Consider the following 18,055-nt stretch of genomic DNA (forward strand, 5'->3'; position numbering starts at 1 on the left):
AAGAAGGAAAACAAAAGGCTGAGGAATGATAGGAGGAAGCACTCCTTTCTCTTCTTGATTCCAATGCTTGTCTAGGTTGAGGACCATTGCATGAGAGCAGTGATTCATCACTTGGGAACTTGTTAGAAATGCAGATCCTGGGACGCCTGGGTGGCTCACCTGCTAAGTGTCAGCCTTCAGCCCAGGTCATGATCCCAGGGTCCTGGGATCGAGTCCACATCGGGCTCCCTGCTCGGTGGGGAGCCTGTTTCTCCCTCTGCCTGCCCCTCCCCCTGCTTGTGCTCTCTCTCTGACAAATAAATAAATAAAATTAAAAAAAAGGAAAAAAAAGAAATGCAGATCCTTAGGCCTCAGACTTACCAAAGCAGAAACTCTTAAATGGGCCCAGTAATCTGTGTTTATAACAAGCCCTCCAGGGGATTCTGACACATGCTCAAGTTTGAGAAGTGCAACAATGGAGGATCTGTTGGTTCATTGCCTGTTGGTGCTGCCCTATTCCTGGCGAGTGGGGGGCAGGCAGATTAATGAGTTTGAGAGAAGAAACTGGGCATGTGAGGTGTTTCTGGCACTTCTTTCTTTAGCTCCTTCTGGCTTCTCCTTCTCTGGAAACTGCCTGCCTGTGGCAAATACACAATTTTGGCTTATTATCCCTACTGTGTGGCAAGCCTGAAGGGCAGGTGCTGTCCCCAGTCAGAGAAGCTCAAAGCCTGGGACGTTTAATTTAGGAAACAGTAATACATTTATTCGCCTTTCATGCCTGTGTTCCCCAAAGGTGTATCATTAATAGTTGTTTTCCATCTCTCTGACTCCTGTGTTTATCTCCTTCTCGGTGGGGTCTGAACTTGGGCATGGAAGAGGGACGATATTTATTGAGCCCCCTTAGTCCTAACCTAGAGGGGAGCTGTGGCACATTCGCCATCCTTGCATTAGGCTAATGAGGCTGTTTTGAACCTTAGTTAGCCCCATACTCTGTGAAGGTGCTTGGGTGTATGAATAAGGGATGGGAAGCCAATAAATTATTTCTGCGGTTCTGCTGTCTGGATGCCATCACTGTGTTCCTACATGGCTCCGCTACCATGAATTCATTTGTTGAAACAGAGTCAAGGAAGAGAAGATTATTCACCTTATAAACTGGAGGCTCTCCATCAGAAATTAGTCAAGAACAGGAATCGACAAAGATTCAGGTTAGTTCCTGACGTTGTCTGTTACACTCAGATGTGCTTCCAAAAGTAGTGGCTCATGTCAACTTTTGGATTCTTTATGGAAAATATATGGACTATCCTACTACCCATTCATGATCACAGATAATCAAGAGTCAGCCTCGCTTGGGAGAGATCTAAAATGGAGACATTTCCCAAATTGGATAGAGGCAAGCAGCTAGAAAACATCTTCAACCTGATTTCTAAGTTTTATGATTGCAAACATGTACAACTCCCCTCCCACGACCATATTTTGTGATTAACTATGCAGTTTCTTTTCTTTTTCTTTCTTCTTTTCTAGCCTTTGGGTCTCTAAGATTAAATTTGCTACATGTCAATAAATTCTATATTCTCATTATTTCAACCAAACTGTGCCACTTCCTGAAATTAACTGTTGGAGTTCAGGTGAGGACACAGCCCTAGGGAAGAAGGGAAAATATGAAAGTAGTTACGTGCAGGCTTTTGTGTATCACTGAATCTTTTCTCAGTGGATTGGTCCCCTAACTTTTTCCCTAAAATAAGATTGGGTCAGAATCAATCATTATAGTCATTAACATGTACAACCTGGAAACAGAAATAATCTAGCAGGACAGCCCACTAGGATTCCGTGTGAGCTGGCCCAGCACTGAGGCCCACCTTCAAATGGATGAAGGTAAGTAACAAGGCCAAAAGTGATGCAACATTCAACAAGCGTTGACACTTAGAAAGAAAATAAGATCAGAAATTTTTTACAGTCCAAAAAAAAAAAAGGAAATTTTTTTACAGTCTATCCTTGGCTTATAAACATGTTATGCTGATAGATTTCCAAAACTTCCTTTATTCTCAGTTGTTGAGAACTTAAAAAGCTTGAAAGTCATTTTTTTCTTTTCTTTTTTAAATTTGTAGTTGGTATAATGTTGAACCACAAATTATAATACAACCGAGAAATTATTGAAAATTAAGAACATTCAGTGAGGTGGCTAGTTTCACAAATAATTAAAAATAACTTTCTTATGGAAGAGCAATAACCAATTAGAAAAATACAGTGAGAAAACTATTTACAATAGCAAAATTGTATAGAACTTACATGAAGAAAATAAAAAAATTTACTCAGAAATAGAATACTTTAATAAATGAAAAGGCATGTTTCTGGACCAGAAACAAAATTTGTCAAGTTAACAAGTTTTCCCAAATCATTTCTAGGATTCACCTATTTCAATCAAAATACCAATGTAAAACTTTAGAAAACCTAAAAAGAGCAAAACTGATCCAGAATCTTTAAAAATAATACACCACAGGATCAGTCCTGGGAAGGCACTGCTGGCCTTGCCTCTGGGCAGACTTTCCAAGCCTGGAAAGTCTGGATGACAAGAGGTCCAAGAAAACAAATCTCCACTACAGTGAAGACCCTGGAGTCCTGTCTCTCAAGGGGCAGTGTGAGCTAGCCGCTGGAGACAATTTCTAAAAATAAAACAGAAAGTCATCTTATCTACAGAGATTGGGCCTCCATGTAGTTCACAGGGGAATTTAATCCATAATTTGTCTGCACATTTACAATGAAATACTGTATATACATTTTCAATGAAAGTACTCGTTATTACAGCACTTGTAATTCAGCCAAAGAAAAGAAAGAATGAGGGATAGAAGGGAAAGATAAAATTCTAGACAGGATTTCTATGCCCTTTCCAGTGTCCTAGAATTTGATGACACTGATACCTTCAGGGTAGTTTTCTTTTACTTACAGTTTCAAGGGAATTTTAAGTAATTGATTTTTTTTTTTCAAGATAAAGTGCTTTTTTATAAGGGGAAAAATGGTTCCCTAAGGTAACCAGGCTCTGGTTGAAGGAGAGAGAAGAGGACGGATTAGGATAAGGTGTCTGTGTGTGTGCGTGTATGTGTTGATGTGACAAATAGAGTTGCTTAGATAGAATTAACTGAGTCTGAAAGCTGGAAAGTCCAAAGAAAGGTGGGGAGAGTGGCAAGGGCAGTCCCCCAGAAGAAATTTACAAAAGAAGTGAAAGAAAATTTGAGTGAGATAGATAACAAATTCTTTTTTTAAAAAGACTATTTATTAGAGAGAGAGAGAAAGAGAGAAAGAGCATGCACAAGCAGGGGGAGGGGCAGAGGGAGAGCGAGAAGCAGACTCTCTGCTGATCAGGGAGCCCGATGCAGGGTTCTATCCCAGGACCCCAGTACCATGACCCAAGCTGAAGGCAGATGCCTAACCAACTGAACCACCCAGATGCCCCTAGATACATAATTTCTTAAATTGTCCCTGGATGGTGTTTACTCAGAGCTGTGTCACTTCTTGATTTGGGGGATGATTCTAGAAGTTTCCAGGAGGCTGGGTAGTAGGTGCTTTGCAAATGCCCATTCATGCATATGAGAGTTCATAAGGTGAACGTTCAAAACTAGGAGCGGGCGAACAAATTGATTTGTATATCAGCTAGACCAGCTAAGTTTTTGCAATGCCAGTTCTTTGTGCCCTTGGGTATAATTTGGAAGCAAATCAGAAACTTCTAGATCCTTATGGTGCTTTGCAGCCACTCCTGAAGTTTTGGCCTGGATTGATTTCCCTCTCTTGGTATGGGCTCAGCCAGCATCTCAGTTAAAGCACGGCGGGGGTGGGGTGGGGTGGGGTGGGGCGGGGCGGGGGGGGGGGGAAGAACTCCTGTCTTTTTACAAACTGTTCATGAATTTTCAAGTATGCCTGTTGGCCACTGATAGTGGCAACATCCTTAGACCTCCTACTGGATAATACTCTTGGACACGGATGCTGGAGAGGCAGTAAATGAATTGAACTCCTTGTCCTGCACGTCAGATCAAAAGCAAACAGGCAGGGATGTGCCAAGTTTAATTCACAAAATAGCCCCAAGGAAATGAATGCAAGTGTAAACCTGACCTCTCTCTGCGAGGATAGGCAGTCCCTGTCTGTTCTGTGACGAGATCCACTGCAGAGCAAATTGTCCTGGAGCTGAAAATCAATTTGAGAAAAGGTAGATACGGAGGGGTCAGCACTCAGGTAGGAGCTGTCTGTCTTTGCAAAGTGTCAGAGAGAACCTCAGCTTACAAGAGACCAGAAGAGACCACAGGATTCATTTCTGAATTGCAAAGAAGTATGAAATGCATAGAGCTTATAGGGATTCATAATTAGCAATCAAATTCCTTTTGTAAATAGAACATTGCATTCCTCCTTGCAATGCTGTGCCTTTTGCTAGCCACGTCTCGCAGACTGGGTTCGTTCTGAGTCACTCAAATGAGCTTCCTGAGACTTTCAGGGGAAAGCCCCAAATCCAGCTGCAAAAGGGACAAACATATTTAAGTGGAAAATTGGATTCTCCTATCTGATAGCATCTTGCATTTCTACTTTGGCTTGCTTACTTGCAAATAAAACTTTCTACAAAAATCTTAACAAAAATCTAACAATAAAGTTTTATATTTATTCCTGTGAATATCAGCAGTGGTGAAAGTTCTTATCCCACAATTAATAAAGAGGAACTTCCCTGATTAATAACCTTATGTACGTACAGAGCCTCAAGCAAGTTCAGGAAATTTTGTGATAAACACAAATGTATAAATCTAGAGCACATTTTGCTGCATTTTGGGTCCAATCTGACCTATCAGAGTCAGGGCTTTGGGACACTAGGGTGTCATTTTTTATGAAGGTAAAATCATTAGCAGGGCCTTGGCATTCAGGGTGAGCATCCATTCTGATCTTTTTCCTTTTCTTCTTCTCCTCTACGTTTTGTATTATTATTCTGCCTTCTTTCTCATCCTGGGGAAGCAGGCTTCTAGTCACTCCGATGATGAGCCGATGATTGATGGGGCCTGTCCCTTCGAGGATTATTTTGTCTTCTTCCTTCCCGTCAAGTCCCTTAGGTTTCAAATATAGGCCTAGGGATAATCTCCCCGCTCCCCGTCCTTTCTCCCCTCTGAATATCTCCGGCATCTAGCTTTGTATAAGAGCTAACACAAAACCGGCACAATCACTTTGTGAAACTCTTTGGAAGTCCCTGTAAAAACTGGTCACACGCGCGCCCCGTGGCCCCCCCGGGTCTCCCACGCATGTGCGCCCAACCCAAATGCGCATGCGTGCGCAGAAGAAACGCGTGTGAGTCCTCATATCCGCGCTCTTCGGAATAGTAAAAACCCAGAACTAACCCATCATAAGTAGTCAAGTAAAAATTGTAGCATATCTGTAAATAAAATACAGCAATGAGAATGAACAAACTGCAACTAAGAAGGTGAATTACCTTCACAAAAATAATGTTGAACCAAAGAATCCACCATATATACTGTATGCAGTTCAAAAATAGGCAAAACTAACTTATGGTGTTAGAAGTCAGGATAGTAGGAGTGGGGGTCAGATAGTGACAGGAAGGAGGCAGCACCAGGGCTTCTAAGATACCAAGATGGTCTGTTTCTTGATCTAAGTGCTGGTTATATAGTTGTGTTCACATTGTATACTTTTCCATTTCTTTGTTATATTACAATAAATTATCTTTTACTTTAAAAGAAAAAAAGTCAAATATGGAAAATCATTCTGAGATACATTCAGGTTTTTCCAAAAAAAAAAAAAAATGTAACCTTTTCTGTACAAAACTTTGCATCCAAACAGCAAGCTCAGTTCTACCACGGAACCAGCTACCCTTGGCTACTATCTTAGTAGTCACTGGTGGCGCTTTGTACCTAGCTAAAAACATTTCTAGAATTGGTAAGTGTAATACCTACAAAAATGCAACAAATAGTTGAGAGCCTCTTGTGTGCCAGGCATTGTGTCAGATACGGGGGTTAAAACAATGGACAAAACCCGGTCCTGCCCTCAGAGAACCCCTTGTCTATTCTATTTCTAGACTTCCCTACTCTCCTGCCTTACTCCACTCAGGCCACATACCACACACTGTGCTGAGCCTACCACGTTTCTCTACCTCTCTTTTTTCCTGTGAATATACCAGCTTTCTATTCATGGAACCATACTCTGATGGGGTTGAAATTGCTGGGGCACTGAGGCAAGAAGCCAGCTGAGAACTGGATTTCAGAGGTCCCTAGTCGTGTACCTCCCATTTCCCAGATGTACGGACCTCTATCATTGCTCCTCCTGTCCAGCTACTCATTGCTCACACTAATCGGTACCCGAAAGCTCAGTTTGGATATGTACAACTCTGAATGCTCTATTAACCTTTCAGGTCACTATATGACGAGTTAACAGACCAAAGTAATTTGAAGAATTATATCCAAGTGGCAGAAAACATTCAGCCATCATCCAGAAGTGCTCACTAGTAAATTAAGAATTTTCAGTCCTCAGGTTTTAGCTATTGTTTAGATGCTGAGTTATTCTAACTTGGTGGTTCCAAGCCTGGGGCCCTTGGATCTCCAGGTAGGAACCAGATCCTTAAGTTATTTGCAGTATGTTAAAAAGCCTCACAGAAATTGCACACTTACCTGCAGTAAGGTTTACAGGCTAGGTAAAAGGTGAATGTTTATGTGTGATTAGAAATAAATAACCTTCTATGGTGAGCTCTGTGAATTGTGTAAGACTGATGAATCACAGACCTATACCCCTGAAACAAATAACACATTATATGTTAATAAATAAAAAAAAGAAATAACCTTTGTGTCGTATACTTTGTGATTACATGTTGATTACAGGTTCTGATTGACAGTTTCCCATGACTTTGATACGTGAAAATTGGTAAATAAGTCAATAATTACTAAACAGGTGGAATTTTCCTAAAAGATCAGCTTCAAAATGTGTGTGTGTGTATGTTGCGGGGGGGTCCTCTGGGGTTAATAAAATAATAAAATGTCTTCCTGGTAGTGAGAAATTTGGCAACTACTGATCTAGTTTAAGATGGCTTGCCCTTCTGCAGGGCCAGCAGAGGGCGCTGGAATTAAATTATTCCCTCTTGAGCCGTTCTTGTTTCAAGGGCACAAGGAACAAAGAAGGCCAGGACCAGGAGAGAGGAGGAGGGCCTCTGCAGATGCGAGAGTGACCACCCGGGGATGGCAAGTCCACTTCATGGGACAGCTTTTCAGGAGTAGGAAACATAACACGCAACAAGGAAAGAACAGTATTTTGGTGACAGTTCTGTTTTTGCTATAGTCTATATTTGCCCACAATTGTTCAGAAACAGACCATCCCCAGTGTCTGTCCATTTAGGGCATAGCTCAGTGGATAAGCCCACCTCCGACCTCCTGAAGTGTCATTGTCATCAAAGGGAGCAGAGGTCCGAACATGTTAAAACAGAAGTTATCTTGGCATTTCTGGTCTTCATTCTTCCTCTTCTCCTACTCTTCCTCCAGGGTGACCCTGGCAGAATTATTTCAGACATTACTAAGTAGGAAAGGGAGGTTCTTTTTGGTTGGGGCTTATAAATCTCCCACTACTTCCTGCCCACAACGTAGAAGGAAGGTGCAGCCTGCTCTCCCATCCTGAAGGAGGCTCTGCCGTGGAGAACAGTGTGGTCAGCGTAGTCCGGACTCTATCGTTCCGTTTCCTCTACATGACTGATTATCTCTTTCTGGAGGAACTAGCATGGGTCGTCTCGTCTCACTGCTTTTTATAACTCCACATTCTACTGATTACTATCCTACACATTCACACTGAATTTTATTCGGGCAGTTAACCTACTTAATTATAAGAATTCTCGTACTCATCATTTCTTCACATTTTAGATGTTCCTACAGTGTTTACTCCAAATTTGTTTACTCAAGCAGGATACTTGACTTTCAAACTGATTATATTTATTTGAACTTCTAAAAGTGTGACTTTTGGGATTGCTTTGGCAGCAGATATATTAAAACTGGAACGTTACAGAGATTAGCGTGGCCCCTGCGCTAGGATGATATGCAGATCCATGAAGCGTTCCATATTTTTCTGAGATACGCTGCCACTGGGGAGGCAATGTCCTGGGTCCAAAGTTGGTGGCTTGCATTGCCAAATTGGAAAAAGCAAAGGCTGAAGAACTGGCCACCAAACTGGGCTAAGTGGGCACTGTTGAATTTTCTGTACATAAAAGTAATAAAAAGTTCTCTTTCAGCCAGTGTCCAAAAAAAATGTGACTTTTTAAAATAAGTACTCTGTGACTGGAATTGTAACCCTCGAGTTCTGAGTCCGCATAAGAGAACCAGAGTGGCCGAGCCCCTTGGAGGTAGTCTGTAACCCCATCTATGGCATCCCTAACCATAAAGATCTTCCTTACATGTGAATACTTCCAATGATGGCGTGGAGGAAGGTGCTGTAACTCACAGGGAAGGATTTCTGGTCATGTGATATTAAGTAGAAATCTGTTTCTTTGACTTGTCCAACAATTCATCATAGATGCAAGTTCTCCTTGTCCAAATATTTGAAAACCACTATCCAATTTTCCCTCTAATTTTTTCTTTCCTAAAGACTCAACAGCTCAAGATCTTTAATAATGTCTCATATGACACGAAGTTTTTTTTCTCTCCTTTGTCATCATGATCGAAACCTGGCGATAAAGGTTTGCTTTTTACGATGAGATATTTGTTGAGCTCAGTAAAGATTTTGTGGCTTTTTTCTGTCACGCAGAGTGGTGTGCACGGTGGCTTTGCTGACATCACTCCTGATGCCAAATATATGGGGTTTTCCCATGCCAATTCTCTGGTTCTTTGAGACCAACTGGGTGTCCAACAATTCAATCCAATTTTGAAACTCTCCAGAATTAGCACAGACCTCACAGGTCAAGGGCTCAGCCCCACAAGACTGCCCCACCTCAGACATCAGCTCCAAATGGGGTGCCCAGACTACTCACCCTTCTGTCTGGCTGACAACAAATTTGGGGGTTCTTGTGACTGTCCCCCAGTTTTGCTAATTTGGTATAATGACTCATAGAACTCAGGAACATACTTTACTTAGTGTTTGCCAGTTTATTATGAAGGATACAACTGGAGAACAGCCAAATGGAAGAGAAACACAGGGCAAAATATGGGGGTGGAAAGGTGCTGAGCTTCCAAGCCCTCTCTGGGCACGTCTACCTCCCAGCATTTTAATGTGTTCACCAACCCTGAAGCTCTCTGAATCTCTGTTTAAGTGTTGTTATAACCCAGTCTCCAGCTTCCCAAGGCTCCCCAGAGATTGGGGTGGGCTGGGGCTAGGGCAGAAAGTTCCTGTGCTCTAATCACTGTGTTTGGGCTTTCTAGTGACCAGTCCCCATTCTGAAACCATCTATGGGCCCTAATCCTGAGTCACCGCATTAGTATGAACTCAGGTGTAATGAAAAGGGGCTCATTGTATATGACAAAAGACACTCCTCTATCACTCAGGAAATTCCAAGTGTTTAGGAGCTCTGTGTGAAGAACCAGGGACAAATACCCAATATATTTTTTATTACACCACAGAGTGACAGCAAGGTAGCCTGTAATCTTGACATTAAGGTATCCCTTTGAAAATGAAATTAGGAAAGCCAAACATGCAGTGAATCAGATTGGTTCCCAACCGTTAACGAATAATCTGAGAATGTGTGATGGGTAGTTTCCAAGCACTTGAGCTCAAAAAATGTTAACCCAGGTTTGGTCCCTGGAATATATGTCAACAATTGCTGGCCTAAACCTGTAACCTTATCAGTGTATATGACTGGATTGAAAAAACCCCAAAAGACCCTTGCTTTAAAAGAATGAATATAGTTATCCTACGAGACAAAAAGCATATGTGTGTGTATGGCCCAGTTTGTTCAGCACAGGTACGGGAGAGAAAAAACCTTGGATCTGAAACGAGCATTTGAATTATCCTGGAGGTGTTCTCCATCGTGGAGCAGGGATGACTCATCAGACCTCTGTATGGTTGGATGAAATCTTTCTCATGAGTCTCCATTTCACTGTGGTCTGCTTCCATGCTTCCCAAGCAAGGCACTGATTGTGAGTCCATTGTTTAGGTTCCTTGATTCTAAGAAAAATGCACCACAGGCAGATGTGGATCATTTGGCCCCTGGAGAGGGTAGGTCAAATTGGTGAGTTAATATATTTTCATTCTCCTTCATATGTAGAAAAATAATGGTTTGCATGTCAGCCACACGCCTGGCTTCAATAACTACTTACAGACTGCTGCCTCCCCAGTCTATGATGTCTGGCTAGCTCCCTCTTTATAGAGACAGCACAGTGCCCAACGCACCGTCACTAAATCACACACGCAACTTAAACTCAACCTGCCCCATGGGGAACTCCACAAAAACGTTTCTCCACCCATCTCTTGGGATGTCTCTGTTTCAGGGTATTATACCATGTGGTTGCCCAAGCCAGAGCGTGAAAGGCACCCTACGCCTCTGTCACATCCTGCTTCCCCTTTTGGAATTAACTGCCAGGTGCTGCTCATTGTTTCTCATCTTCTTTTCTCCAATCTGCCTCCTTCTTTGTGGAATCACAGCCTTAGCTCTGGCCTCATCGGCCCACCTGGGATCACTGCAATAGCTCCCAGACTCAGGCAGGTCTCTCTGCTCCATTCTGCCCCCTGCTGCCAGGATAACGCTGCTAAAGTGAGAAATTAGCGAATGTCAACGTTAGGCTTAAACTTCAATAGCTTCCAGGATTCCAGACTGTCAGCTTAGCCCCAGGGCCCTCCATGATTGGATGCTTATCTCACCTCAAGATCCTCCCCAGAGGACATCCTCTGTTCAGTCATTTCTATATCTCCCTGAATGCATCATGCAGTTTTGTACCTCGGTCACCGAACATGGATTGTTTCCTCTGCCTGCCTGGTGTTGTGTTAGTCTTATCTTCGAGCTAACTCCTCCCTTGCTGCGTTAACAACACCAACAGTTGTCTTTCTCCAGAAAGCTTCTCTGCAGCCTCCCTTTGATCCACCTTCCTCAACTTTGAGACCCCTGATTTCCCCTTCAGTGACATTAGGGGATTATCTATACCATATCCAGTGCCATTAGGTGCTGTGATCTTGGTTACGCATCTTACACCCAAGATCTCTTGGGTGGCAGGGATCTAGCATGGTTAATTGAAATATGTAATGATTTATCCTTAGACCCTGAGGAAAGAATAAATACTGAGGAACCAAAGTTACAGAGAGACCAATTTTTGGTTATTTTTAAGAATTTAGTTTCTAACAAACAGAGCTCTCTTCAAATTAAACCAGCTGTTTCTGAGATGGGGTGCTTCTGGTTATGGGGGAGGTTAGGTAAAGGCTGGCTTGAAGCCTGTGGCGCCGTTACTGGGAGACTCAGCATCAGATGAGGACTGGACTGTGTGGTTGTCATCGTGCTGGCCACCAATGTTCCCCTTCTTCTGTCAGACACACAGAGAATTGCGCTTCCTGCCCTCTCTGAAGTCAGGCACTGATGTGTGGTTGGTTTTGGTCAAAGAAACATGAGCAGAAGTGATGTGGGTCACCTCCAAGCCAATTCCCACTGCTTTAGTCACGACAGAAGCAATATCGAGGTGTTGCTTCTGTTAGCCCGAGGCCCTGAGTGAACCCAGGGAGCAGGGCCCCTCTGCGGATCTGTGTTAGGCACATCGTGGGAGCGAGAAATCAATTTTGTTGCGCTAGGGCCACAGGGGAACACTGCGGAGAGGGAGGCGAAGACAGATTGTAGGTTCTTGCCGTTGGGTCTTGGCCCAGGCCTGTGGGTTGACAAGGAAATTTTGCTGTCTCAGGAAAGTTATGGTCAGAGATCTCTTTGTGAACTTGAGACCACCAGACCATATTCAGCAGGGTGCCAGACAAAGGCCATCAACTAGAGGTGGATGAAGGTGCAGGTTCCAGCCTGGCCAAGTTGATTGGGCCTTCCCTGCTGCTGTGGAGCTAGTGAGAGAGGGGGTCAACTTCCAAGTGTGACTTGAGAACTAGTGTCAAGAGCCAGCAGGGGGAGGCCAGAGAATTCCTTTCTTGCTGCGGATGCCAGGTGTGTGTGACTTTGGGCTGGTCACTTAGCCTGACTAAAGCTTGGCTTCCTCATAAATAAAGATTAGAAAAGCATCCCTTCTGACTCATGGGAATGTTATGGCAATCAGGAGTTAATGTGCCTGGAAGTGCTTTGTAAATTGAAAATCACTAATCAGATATTGGAGACTTTTGCTCTTGTTCTTCCATTAATATTCTCGGCTTCTGTTTGCTTTGCCTGCCTTTCCTTCTTTCATAGGCCCGAGCTGATTTTTAGGTACAAGGTAAAGAGAGCTGTTTCAGTTAACAGTGCTTTCACGCACACAGTCCCACCCCATCTGCCCCGTTACTGATCTCCCAGGAGAAATTTCCCTCCTCGCTTGGATAACCCAAATGTCACAAGACACACATATTTCTTAAAACATTTTCAGCTGCGTACATTTTAAAAGTTTATATTACATCCCCCTAAGTCAGTACATCATGTTTAATAAAATGTCATGAAGGAGAAGTCTGGAGTTAACATTCAGAATGTAATTGGTAGATCACCAGAATTCCGTGTGTAGATATTTGGAGTAGCCTTGTTGTCATCGAGAGGCCAAGCCACCAGCTATATAAAACTGCAACTTGCCAGCAGCCTTATTGATTGTTTGGTGATGGGGGGTGATGTTTTAAGCATTTTCCATTCTAACGTGAGAGTTTGTTACTTATAATACGGGTGTTTTAGTTCTGCTTTAGGAAAACGAATGGGCATTTTGGTTTCGGATATACTGTTAAGTTTTCCACTGAAAAGTAAGGAAGAGGCTCTGATTAGTATTTTCCTGTAGAAAAGTAATAGATTACTGATTGTAAGCATGAGAAATATGCACTGTTATTTGATTTTGAGCCTCCCCATTTGTAAAGTGGAAAAGTATAAAGCTCACAGGAGTTTAGAATTTTCCCCAGAGTCCCACAGCTTCTGGTGAGCAATAAATCCTAGCCCACTGTGACTTGTCTATGCTAACAGCTTGGTCTGCTGTTCCTCCAGACCTTCCTGAGCTGGGCCTGTGTTCTCCTCTCAAGTGATATGGACATGACATCCTGAGTCATGGTCAGTTCCAGCTGCTATAACAAAGGACCATCGGCTGGCTGGCTCAAACAACAAACATTTATTTTGCACAGTTTGAGAGGCTAGAAGTCCAAGGTGAAGGTGCCAACATGATCAGTTTCTTGCTGAGGGCTCTCTTCTTGGTTTGCAGATATGTCTTCAAATGAGGAGACATTTCTCTTTCTCTTCTTTTTTTTTTTTTAAGATTTTATTTATTTATTTGACAGAGAGACAGCGAGAGAGGGAACACAAGCAGGGGGAGGAGTGGGAGAGGGAGAAGCAGGCTTCTTGCCAAGCAGGGAGCCTGATTCGGGGCTCGATCCCAGGACCCTGGGATCATGACCTGAGCCGAAGGCAGATGCCCAACCACTGAGCCACCCAGGCGTCCCTCTTTCTCTTCTTTCTTATAAGGACACTGGTCCCATCACGGGGACTCCATATTTGTGACCTCATTTAAACCCAGTACCTCCCTAAGGCCCTACCTCCTAATACTATCCTACTGAAAGTTAGGGTTTCAACACGTAAATTCTGGCAGGGGTGGAGGGATAGTAGGGGGGAGACACAAACATACCACAGGTTTTTTTATTTGCACAGATATCAGCTAAATTCTCTTAAGTAGCATTTTCTCTGGCTTTTATCCTGTGTTTAAACCTGAATTCTCAGATTGATTAGTCATTGGGAGGCTGCAGAAATTACTTGAAAATCACATTAGCTAGAAGAGTGAAATATCATATCTTAGAGAATATTTGTGGGGAAAAGAAACCCAATCAACTAATTTAAACAAATGAAAAAAAAAGGAGCGTTGTTGGAAAGATAAAGGGAGAGCTACAGAACCCATGGTCTGGAAATGTAGCCAGGGCTCTCAAAGGATACAGAGCAGGACCAGCGGGCCAGGCAGGGGCTGCCATCTCTGTTCCTTTGGGGCCACCTTGGCTCTCACCTCTGCGTGCCTCTGGGCGAATGCTCCTTTCATCCCTCTCTTGGCTACCTGCTTTCTTCACTCCATTTGAACGCAGGCTAAGTCGGGCCCCCAGCCCTAGCTTTAAAAGTCCCCAACAGAGAGTAATAATGGCCTTTGTGCACCAATTCCAAATTCTCAGGATGCAGGAGCTCACTGAAGTTACTTGGGTCGGATGGTCACCCAGATTTGATCAGTTACACCGAAGAAGGGATTATGGATAACCAAGGACTACAGGGGTCCATCCCTGCCAGGAGCTAGGGATGGACACACAGGGCATAGAGATTTGACTGAACAGATGACGACCCCAAACCAAAAAAATTACAAACACATTGCAGATTACCCTCTTGGCTCTAGGGGAAAAGGGGGACTAGAGAAAGGAAAGAAAGAAAGGGAAAAATAAGAGAGACATGGCCTTTAATCCTATGTCTGTGTATGGACAGATGTGTGTATGTATGCCCACATGCATACATCTCTCTAGGCCTTCGGGATTGTGTTCCTTACAGACTAAATCCTTCTCCCCACCCTCCCTTGCCACCTTTCCTTATACTAGTTTTACTGACTCAGGTAGAAGGTTTCAGGGTATATGTCAGTTTCTGGAAGTGCTGGTGACCCGGATGAAGAGAGTGCACAGAGTCAAGCTAACACAGAGCACGGGGTGAGGTCTAAAGTACAGCACCTTATCCTGTGCTCTGCCCTGCTTCCTCAGTCCCCAGCACCAGCCCTGGACCCGGCTGCGAGTGGACACTCAATAGTCTTTAATGAGCGAATGAACGAAGCCGAAACAGTTCATCCCAACAAGGAGGATGACCAGGGCTAAAATCAGGGCACTGGGCCAGAGGGACAAAGAAGTGACCAGAGAGGGTCCCAGGAGCGGCCCTAGCAGTCACCCACGGCTTCCCATTTGCTCCCTTTGTGCCATATTTGAGGAGAAATTCGGGGAGGAGTGGAGACAGATTGCAGTGAGGGAGACAGGGGCAGGGCAGAAATGATGATATCCTCCATCCTATATTAAAGTTGCTTTTATACTTGTTCACCTCCTGTTTTATGTGTAAGCTTCTTAAGGGCCACAATGGTATCTGACTTATTTAACTCTCCGCCTAGCCACAAACAACTATCTATTCTTATGTACAGCTGGTATTCAACAAATACTGGTTGAATGAATGAATACATTGAAAATTTGGGAAACCAGGAAAAAATAGTTCCCCTATTGATTCAATATAGAATTTTGGGTGCATAAGGTGGACTTCAATACATGCTTTTGTCCTCAAGAACTCAAATACTTGTCAACAGTGTAAGAGTGTTGGGGGATAACTGTTTAATTTTTATCCTCTTTTCAGAAAAATTATTTCTATAGATGACAGTTTTTCTTGAAGTTAGATTTATAACTGATTTTCAACACTTCATGTTGAAAGAGAGAATCCTCTTAGCTTGTGGTATTTACTGTATATTTTGTGTACTCTACACTCAACCAAACAACACAAAGACTATCTAAATGATATCATTTCTGTCCGAGTTTTGGTCATAGCCATTACACAAAATAAGTTGCATCTAATATTAGCTGCAGCAATTTATTTTTTATATTGAATTTGTGTCCTGTAAACTTGCTGGACTCAGTTAGTAGTTCTAGTAGTTTTTTCATAGCTTCTGTAGTATTTTCTATAATGATCGTGTCATCTGTGAATCAAGACCGTTTATTTAACTGTCTGCCAGAAAAAGGCAAACACTCTTTAAAGGAATGCAAGCAATCCAGTGCTCAACGACATAACCTTCCCAATGTTCAGCAGCCAATGAGAAGTTACTAGCTATCCAGGGGCGCCTGGGTGGCTCAGTCGGTTAAGCGTCTGCCTTTGACTCAGGTCATGATCCTGGAGTCCTGGGATCGAGTCCCGTGTCAGGCTCCCTGCTAAGCAGGGAGCTTAGCTTCTCGCTCTGCCCCTCACCCTGCTGGTGCTCTCTCTCTCTTTCTCACTCTCTCAAACAAATAAAATCTTAAAAAAAAAAAAAAGAAGTTATTAGCTATCCAAAGAAGCGAGGAAATGTACCACATAACCAGTAGAAGAATCAGTCAATAGAAACAGATCCAGAGATAATAAAGGTGATTCAGTAAGCAGATGAGGACTTAGCTATCATATATTCTCAAGGATTTTAAAGAAAACCTGAATATAATCAGGAGAAACAAGGAAGTTCTGGGGAAAAAAAGAAGAACCAAATGGAACTTCTAGAGATGAAAAATATGGTATCTCAAATGTCAAAAAAATTACTGGATGAGATTAACACAGGTATTCTTTCGGCCTCGGTCCCTCCCAGACCTTAGCAAGGCCACTTTCTTTCCCTTCCCTCTACCTTCTTTGAACCAAAACAGGCTCAGGCATGACTCCCTCCCTCCTGGAATTCAGGAGGTAAGGGTCAGTCCCACCACATGCAGTGTTGTGTGGTTATTTCTCATTCTGGAACATCGGGGCTACTCCTCACTCTATATTAGGGAGGGGGTGGTGGCTTAGGTGATTATTTCTATAACTTACTTTGATTTGATCCTTTTTCTTGATGCAGTTTATGTACAGCAGTGTCCAATGTGATTGAGCAGCTACTTCCTGGTCCTCAGCCATTTCTGCCCTAGAATAGAGGTGGTAGATTTAAAGACAGGTGCCTCAGGAGGATTCCTGGTCTCTGGCTGGGGGTTGCTCAGACCCTCTTTCCCCACAGATTTTTATGTAAAATGTCACCATTAGGCCTCTGCTCTTAGAACTAGGGCATTCAGAGTCTTGATTATAGACACAATGGTTGAAAATGACCTTGAAACATCCTGCTGTCATAGGCATATACAGAGGGGATGAAAATTAGACCATAAAATCTATTTCTCAATTTTCAAAAAAGTTCTTCCAGCATCTCCGTAAAGAGCTTGTGTGACTAATAGGCTATAAATAAATATAACTTTGATGCATTATGCAGCATGTAGTCTGACTGGAACTGAGACAAATGAGGCAAATAGACGCTCTATTCAGAATCATCAGAATCTTTAACGATAAAGTGCAGCTAACGCACGTGATTTGTTTCAAGCCTTCTTCAGTGAAGAAAGTACTTTTAGATAACCTTACGTGCTGATGTTAAAGTTCATGTATTTTTATTTCTCCTTTCTGTAGATATAAGGAAAATTGCAAATTTATAAAAATACCTAAGAAAATTGGTGAACATTCCCAAAACATATTATTGGGAGGGGCTCCCCTTGAGTTACCCGTATTTGTCCCATTCTTTTTTCATCATTGTTTTAATAGGTAATACATCCACATGGTAAAAAATCATATATAGATGTGTACATGTGTTTCCACGTGTGCACGCACATGTGTGTATAGTGAAATGTCTAACCCCCGTTCCCCATCTGCTTAGATCTGTACCACAAATGGCATCACTATTATTATTTATTTATCTATCCAGCATATCTTTATTCAGCTTCAAGCTGATACCAATACATATTTTTATTTTTACCCAAAAGCGCACACACCAAGCACTGGTGTGTACCACCGGTACGTCAAAGGCAGGGCGGTAACATCAATGTCAGCAATTGTCTAGAACTTACGCCCATATAAGAGTTTGGAGGAAGGACTATTGACCTATGCTGTTGAAAATTATTGGCACACGGTTATTAAAAAAAAAAAGCAGACTAATTTCTAGTCTCTTTTAAAAACTGCTTTTAAATTTCTGCAGACAATGAAGCTCTGATTACCTGCATCAGGGGCGTAATGCTCCCACCGGTCTGGTCTTAGTGTGACACTATTCTCAATATTTTATAGATCTTTCCATATTAGTAAAGAGAGAACTTCTCTGTTTTTACAGCTGCAAAATATTCCATTGTGCGGAGGAGCAACATCTTCTTTACCTCGTTCATTGTCAACAGTGGATGGTCTTTTAGGGTTGCTTCCGATCTTTTGCTTTTATAGACTATGCTGCAGTGAACGACTCATATGTATGTAATTTTGCATATATGCAAT

The 18,055-nt window shown here is 42.7% G+C and overlaps 1 pseudogene; it reads left to right on the forward strand.

Moving 5' to 3' along the window:
• Window positions 1-7,955: 7,955 nt before the first annotated feature.
• Window positions 7,956-8,055, forward strand: LOC112822919 (U6 spliceosomal RNA; annotated as a pseudogene).
• The last annotated feature ends 10,000 nt before the right edge of the window (window positions 8,056-18,055 follow it).

Source organism: Callorhinus ursinus, unplaced genomic scaffold (genome assembly GCF_003265705.2).
Source record: "Callorhinus ursinus isolate GAN/ISIS: 27379988/994484 unplaced genomic scaffold, GSC_fseal_2.0 scaffold8, whole genome shotgun sequence".
Classification (NCBI taxonomy): domain Eukaryota; kingdom Metazoa; phylum Chordata; class Mammalia; order Carnivora; family Otariidae; genus Callorhinus; species Callorhinus ursinus.